Here is an 8,035-nt window from a genome sequence, read left to right as displayed (position 1 = left end):
CTGGTCCTGAAGGGATCATCCACCCTAGATTCTCTGTGCTTCCATTTCCTATCTGAACCAGTGTACATCCTCTGGTCTAGTCAAATTTGTAAGGGAGAATTAGGATCATGATAGTTGGGGCGGGGGGGGGGGAGGAAGCATTTAGGAAATAGAGGAAAATTGAATGTTTCATCGTTGCTACATCTCACCCTGACTGGCTTCTCCCTGAGACCCTCTGTAAGGGGATGTCCAGTAGCCTATAAATGGGCTTTGGATCGCCACTCTCCACCTCATTCACAATGATATGATTTTTTTGTTCTGATAGTGCCTGACACCTGATTCCTTCGACACCTTGTGATCACACAGGCTCATGTGCTTCTTCCATGTGGGCTTTGTTGCTTTTGAGCTAGAGGGCCTCTTTCTTACCTTCAAGCCTTTAAGACCCCAGACACTATATATTTTGATAGTCGGGCACCATCAGCTTTCCTTACAACATTTGTTTATGCTCCCGCTTTGTCTTCAGCGAATGCACCGGGAAGGTGAGCATCATAGAATGCCAGTTTAATACAACAAAGTATTCTTGCATTGATGAGTACTTGAGTGGAGGCCCACTGTCCATCTGCTACCTTAATACTGAACTTATTAATACATGCACATAGATCTATTTCCCCATCCTCATATATAAATATGTTTATATATGTACGTGCCTTTATTTAGACCTCTATAAATGCCCTTTGCCTCCTATCTCTTTCTCTTTCCTCTTTTTCCTTTGAATTTCCTCTTTTCCTACTATCATGCTCAGTCTTCATTTGGGTTTCAGTAATTCCTCTTGGTTACATTACCCTTGATCACCCCCAACCAGGCCTCCTACATCCTCCTCACCACTGATTTGGATCACTTGTTTTTCCCTTTTCCCTGGATTTGTTAACACCACTACCTTTATCCCCCCTCCCCCTCTCCCATGTCGCCCCATCGGTCTTGTTGTTTTCTCCTCAAGATTGTTCATCCAGCCTGTCTTATTTAGACACATCTGCGGAGATAATAACACAAAAACAAGACAGAGAAAAACCTAGCAACAATATACAACAAAACAACAACAGCAACAAGCCATTGACAATATAAAACAAAACACAACAGCAAGAATGAAACGCTTGTAGTTAGTTCAAGGACTGTTTGTTGGCCTTTAGGAGTGTTTTCAAGTCAATTCTGTTGGGGCTCTAAGCCCTGGATCCAAAGCCCATTTTTGGTATTCCCTGGGGACTTCATTGCTCTGTTCCCATGCTGTTCTGTTGCATGCCCTTAGCGTTCTGCCTTGGTGTGATGGAATCAGATCAGGCATAATTCCCACACTGTGCCTCCAGTGTTGTCCCCTGTAGGGCTATGGGTCAGTGAGGGAGGTCAGTGGGGCTGACCATGTGGTCTTCTCTGTGGATTGACTGCTCTGAGCAGGAATATCATCCTCAAGGCTTGGTGGGCCAGGATGTGCTCTACTCTCTCTTCCTCCCCCTTCATTTGCTCCCGTGTGATCTGATCAGACATGTCCCTCTCTGGGAGTTGCATATTCAGTGCTGTTCTCTGAAATAAATTCTTCTGGGGGGAGGGGGAGGTGTCCACATAGTTCAGATCAGGGGCGGCCCCTCAGAGCTCTCCACTGGTTCCCCACTCCACGCCGGCATGTTGTCGTCACATCTTGAATTAGCCAGCATATACACATATATTTCTAATATTTATTTTCTCCCATGGAACATCCCAGCTCTCCTTAGTTTCTTACAAGTCACTGCCAACTGATATTAAGCCTCTGTACAACAGAACAAAACAATCCCTACTCCTATGCATCCTTATATATTTTTTAATATTTGAGCCCATTGTTGTAACATTGTGTCTCTTATCATTGCTCTCTCTCTCTCTCAAATTAATTTCACTTTACTTTTTGACTCAATACAAAACATAAGATGGAGTATAGAATCTCAGGTACAAAACTACATTCCAACTCAATAACAATTTTGTTATTGTATAATTTTCTCATATTAATTAATTATAAATGTATAATTTTCTCATATTAATTAATTAATTAACCAGAATTAACCTTATCTTTCCAAATTAAACAAGACTGTATCAGTGATTTACAGACACTTCCAAATTTTCCAGCGTTACATCTCTATCAGAGCTTGAACTCTTATTTTCCCCAAAATAAAGAAGTTTTAAATTATTCCCATAATAGATAATGCCCCCTCTAGCTTTCTTCATTTGACTAAATAAGTCCAATACTTATTTTTTCTCAGCCAGATGTCCTGGTTATAGGAAAATGGTTATTCTTTGTATCCTTTAAGAATAGGGTTGGAAAGGCAAATTATGTTCCATAATAGATATTTTTTAAAATGTATTAGCTACTCTACTGTCAATATTTCAAGCTTTTTTTTCAAACACACACATACACACAAGCTCATCATCACTGTATGTTCCATTCAAAAAATATTTTGAACCCAAGCCCCAGGACTGCAGGGTATCAAAGGCAGCTTCCAAACTGAGTCTGAATATTTTTCTAAAGATACATTTTTTCCACCACTAAAATGTCCCAAGCTACCACGTTACATTCTCTTATTTTTAAAAATTTAATGCATTGGGCATCCTGTATAATGTGATAACATTCAGAATCTAGTTCGGTTTTTCCAAGTTCCAACTTCCCGAATCGACTTGCATCTTGTGCATACGACTAGAAGCTTCAGTTCTAGTTTATATTCTTAGAATACAATTAAATATATAATATTTCTTAACAGAGAAACAATTAAATATATTTTGAATATCTGGTTTACATCTTAACCCTGAGTACTCAATTAAGGAACTGCTGAATTTCTAACTTCTCCAAGGACATTGATGTGATAGTGACACTTGTTTCAAAATTGCTAAAACCACATGTCATTTTTTGTAATGAACTTGGCACAAAATCAGGAATGAGGTCTTGATAAGGAGAATGCAAATCTGACTTGTTCAATAGAACATGGAAAAGTTGGCGAAATCCAGGTGAACACAGCAGCAAGTTCTGTGAGAGGCTCATGAAGCTAGAGCACAACCAGCAAAGAACAATTGATGGTGGTACTATTGCAGCAATTGGGATCACCAAAAGTGATAATCCACAGGCAAAGTATGTAACATACTTCTGAGAATGAGTCATTTCATTTATTTTGCAGACCAAAAATCACTATTATTAGATATGGGCCGAATCCAAGTGGAATCCAATCCAGTGAGGTCAGGAAACCAGAGAATCCCAACAGTAGCTAACTGCTCCTGAAGAGAAAAGCCTTCTGAGGTTGTTGGCTGCATGCTAAGATTCCGCAGGGCTACCGAGATGCAGATCCACACCAGAAGCTGCATCCAGACCAGCACTGCCGCTTTAATAGGCTGGTGGTTATCATGGACATAGAGCTCTGAAACAAAGCTGCATTAGTCTCGAGATATGTGAGCCTGGCCACTTCTTTGGACCATCGCAACTGATTTGCACAAAGTGGGGCTGCAAATTTTGTACCTGGGCTAGGATGTAGTGCGGGTAGACAACCAGGGGAGTGTGACAGTGGTAGTGAGAAAGATGCTGCCCCATGGGGAAGGCCAGTGGCTTCTTGAGCAGTAAGTGGCTTCCTCTGCTCCTCTTACCAAAGCCCATGCAACCAGGGCCTTGGACCAGTTGCCTTGTACCTTGCCTCCCAGACCATCCGCAGAGACACTGACAACACTGGGAGAGCAAGGTGCTCTGAGCTGCCCCTTGGAGGAGGCGCCAGTGGTGAGCCATGGGTCCTGAGCCTTAGGAAAGGCAGTGGCTGCAGTCGCCAGCTACCCAGCCAGCAGCACAGCATTCTTACATCTCTGAGGTTCTGCCTTTTATTCATTGACCCTCTAGTTTACCAAGCATGCTGTTATTTTCCAGGGACAGGGTCCTCAATGTGGGAGGTGAAGTGTCAGCACCCTTGTTTCTACAGGGCATCCAGGCTGTACATCTGCCAAGACAAATACGTTTGATTTTCTAGCGACCCATGAAGAGCCATCTAATTCACTGCCATTGATTAGATTCCACTCATAGTAACTGTAGGACCGGAAAAAACTTACTCTTTGAGTGTATGATGGTGTCCATCTTGATGGGAGCAAGGTTATGTTCCTCCTGCTGAGTAAGTTTAAGGTTCATACTATTGACCTTGCTATTGAATATGTAGCCTATGATGTCACCAAAGCCCCTCTGGCAGTCCATGTACATTCAAATGTTTGCCATCATCATACTTCAAATGCATCACATTTTCTGCAGTTTTCCTTATTCCTTCTCCAACTTTCACATGCATTTTAGGGGATTGAAACTACCATTGCTTGGAACAGGCAGTTTTCAAAGTGGCATTCTTACTCTTTAAAACTTAAAAAAGTTCTTGTGGAGCAGATTTGCCCAATGCAATCAATACACGGTTTGAATCCTTGACTGCTGAAGAGGCATGGTGACAGGATGTTTGTGTACTGGACTGCTAACCACAATGCCAGCAGTTTGAAGCCACCAGAGAAAGAGGAGGCTTTCCAGTCTCACAAAGATTTACCATCTCAAAACCCCACTGAGGGCAGTACTACCTTGCTCTAGAGGGTCACTCTGAGTCAGAAGGGGTTCAATGGCAGTTTGTGATTTTGCTTCCATAAGAGTTTATTATGGATCCAAGGAACATGAAATTCTCAACTTTATTTTTTCTCTATATATGATAATGTTGTCTATTGTATATTTGTAATTATCTTGGTTTTCTTTATATTGAGCTGCAATCTATTCAGAATACTGTAATATTTTATTCCCAACAGCATGGACTTCAAGATCTCATTTTCAGCAAGGAAAGAGTGTCATCTAAATGTCATAGATTGTTAATAAGCCTTCCTCCAATCCTTATGCCACATTCCCCTGGGATGATTTGCTCAGCACACATGTTGAATAAGTATGGGTAAAGACTAAAACCTTGGCACACATTTGTTTAAGCATGCAGTATTCACTTACTATGTTTGAAAGACTGCCTCTTAGTTTATGTGCATATTCACATGAACACAGTTAAGTGTCTGGATGATATATTTCATTCCATGTCATTGAATTCAACTTAATTTCAGGCAGTTCCCATTGATGTACTACTTGAGCAGTTTTTGCATTACTGTTTTGTTAGCCTGGATACTTTAGAGAAACAAATCCACAGAAACCCATAAGAGATAGTTTTATATAAAGGTTAAGTGCACATCAAGAAAACATCCCAACCCAGTGCTGCCCAAGCCCACAAGTCCAACATTAACCCATATGGCCAATACCAATCCACAAAGTCCTCCTCCATCTCACAAAGCAGAGGCAATGACTCTGACTGCAGGAGGAAAGCTGAATCAGTGAGTGTGTAAGCATCTCAGCACTGGCAGGAGTCTCCACGTGGCTGCTCCAGCACCCAGGGCTGCATCGGGGTAGGTCCATGTAGCTTCTCCTCAGGGATGTCTTACAGGAAGCGAGCCTTGTCAGCTTGAAGCAGGGAACTGGCTAAGGCAGCTGTACCCTGGTGCGACCATCAAAAAGCAAAAGACCTGAGAACTGGAAAGGTGAGGCTCACTGAGCCATTTATTCCTCCGCCCTTCAATTAATCCCACATGTGTTTATCACCAGGTTGGCACAATAAATTAACTACCTCAACTGTCAACAAATTTTACTTGTATGTAATATTAATTATAATGTTCAAAAATTTCTACTTACAATTGGATCACAGTGGGCGAAACAATGGGCTCAAACATAAGAACAATTGTAAGGTTGGCAGAGGACTGAGCGATGTTTTGTTGTTATACATAGTGTGGGTATGAGTCAGAACCAACACTATGGAAACTAACAACAATAACAACAACATTAGGTCACCTTTCTTTGGATTGGTCACAAATATAGGTATTTTCCTGTCAGTTGCTCAGGTACCTGACTTCCAAATTTCTTGGGTTACACTAGAGTATATTTACAGCTTTTAGAAACATTTCAATTGGTACTCTGTTTTGGCTAATTCCTTCATTTAGACTTCAGTTTCTTCCTGAAGTAGTTTAGGTTCTTGATCATATTCTACCTATTGAAATGGTTTAGAGTTAACTAATTATTTTTGCCAGAATGACTTTGTGTGTTCCTTTCATCTTTTTATTCTGCTGCATCATTTAATGTTTTATTCAATATTTCAATATTGCACCTTGATACTTGAGGGTTGGCTTTTTTTTCAGCTTCAGATAGCTGAGTGTGTTGTTCTTTTTAGACTTTATAACTCTAGATCTTTGCAAATTTCATGGTAATACTTTACATTGTCTTCTTAAGCTTATTTGCCATTTTCTCATCAGTTTTTTTGCTTCATCACTTTTGCTCCTTCTTTTTAGTTATTTTTTCCTGAACAAGCGTCATAGTTTCTTCTGACATCCATTTGAGTCTCTTCTTTTTCATTCCTTTTCTTTATAATGACCTTTGATTTCTTCATATATGTATTGCATGTCACACAATAACTTTTTGGGTCTATGATAGTCAGTGTTCAATGCATCAAACATTTTTGATGAGTTCTCTAAATTCAGGATGTATATACTCGGGGTCATAATTTGGCTCCGGTGAACTTGTTTTAATTTTTTGTAACAGATCCTGAACTTACATATGAAAATTGATTATCTGATCCATAATTTACTCTTGATATTTTGGGGTCAGGGTATTGAGCTTCACCATCATCTCTTTCCATAGAGGTTATCAGTATGATTCCCGGATATTCCATATTTTGAAACCCACATGTATATTCCAAAATTGAATTGGACCCATCACAACCTCACAGGCCAAAGTAGAACATTCACTGTAGATCTCTGAGGCTATAGATCTGACAGGAGCAGAAATCCTCATCTTTAGAATGCCTGGTGACTTCAACCAACAGCTGAGCGTTATGTTTTCATACTAATATGTAATCCTCCCTATCCCCAGATCTCATCCCCATGCGTATAAATGCCATTTACATTTCTGGAGGTACACACACACACACATCTGCAATGAAGAAATCATTGTTTTGTTGTTGTTGTTGCTATTGTTAAATGCCGAAGTTCCAACTCATAGCAACAGAATGTAGAACTTTATGTACTGGAGAATGAAACACCACCAGTCCTGTACCATCTTCACGGTTATTCTCATATTTGAGTCCATTGTTTCAACCACTGAGTCAATTTATCTAGTTCAAGGGCTACCTCCTTTTGCTGCCCTTCTGCTTTACCATGCAAGATGTTATCCTACAAGAATTGGTCTCTCCTGACAACATTGCCAAAGTACTTGAGACCAAGTCCTGCCATCCTGCCATCTAAGGAACGTTCCCACAATACACATCTGTTTGTTTATCTGGAAGTCCATGGTACTTCCCATGTTCTTCACCAGCATGAAAATTCAACTGTATTGGTGCTTCTTCGGTCTTCCTTATTCAATGTCCAACTTCCACATTCATGCGAGGAGGTTGAAAATGCCATGGCTTGGGTCTTATACACATTATTCCTCAAAATAACCTCCTTCCTTTTCAAAAGATTGACTGCATTGCAAACTAATTATAGAAGAATTTATTAGCTATAGGAAGGCAAAAGAAATCACCGGTCTTGCAAAATTCTATCCCATTTCATTTCAATTATGAAAGCCATAGTTTCTAACTGCTGACTGTTCCTTTCTGTTTCCATTTTTACAATCCAGTTGCCAGTAAGTATCCATGCTTGTAATTATACTTTTGTTCAACTTCAGATTGAACGAGTTGGAAGCATTCTTCAATGTCTTCATTATTTTATTTAGTGGTTGGTGTGTAAATTTGAATGGTGGTTGTATTACCTGGACTTCCTTGCAAGCATTTAGGTATTATCACAGTCAGCATTGTGTTCAAAAATTGATATTGAAATGTCTGTTTTGACAATGACTGTGCTGGCATTCCACTGGAATATGTCATTTCCAGCACAGTGAATCATCTATCTTACTCAAAATACCAATCCATTTGAGCTAACTAATGTCTAGAATGTTGATCCTTTAACCTTCTTCTTTTTTTTTTTC

At 40.0% G+C, this 8,035-nt stretch overlaps 1 pseudogene; it reads right to left on the bottom strand.

Moving 5' to 3' along the window:
- Positions 1 to 2,809: 2,809 nt before the first annotated feature.
- On the bottom strand, positions 2,810 to 4,153 carry LOC142442469 (cytochrome c oxidase assembly protein COX18, mitochondrial pseudogene; annotated as a pseudogene).
- Positions 4,154 to 8,035: the final 3,882 nt, after the last annotated feature.

The sequence above is a fragment of the Tenrec ecaudatus genome, chromosome 3, assembly GCF_050624435.1.
Source record: "Tenrec ecaudatus isolate mTenEca1 chromosome 3, mTenEca1.hap1, whole genome shotgun sequence".
NCBI classification, from domain to species: domain Eukaryota; kingdom Metazoa; phylum Chordata; class Mammalia; order Afrosoricida; family Tenrecidae; genus Tenrec; species Tenrec ecaudatus.
Note: the sequence above shows the minus strand (reverse complement) of the source record. Positions and strands in the feature narration are given on the sequence as shown.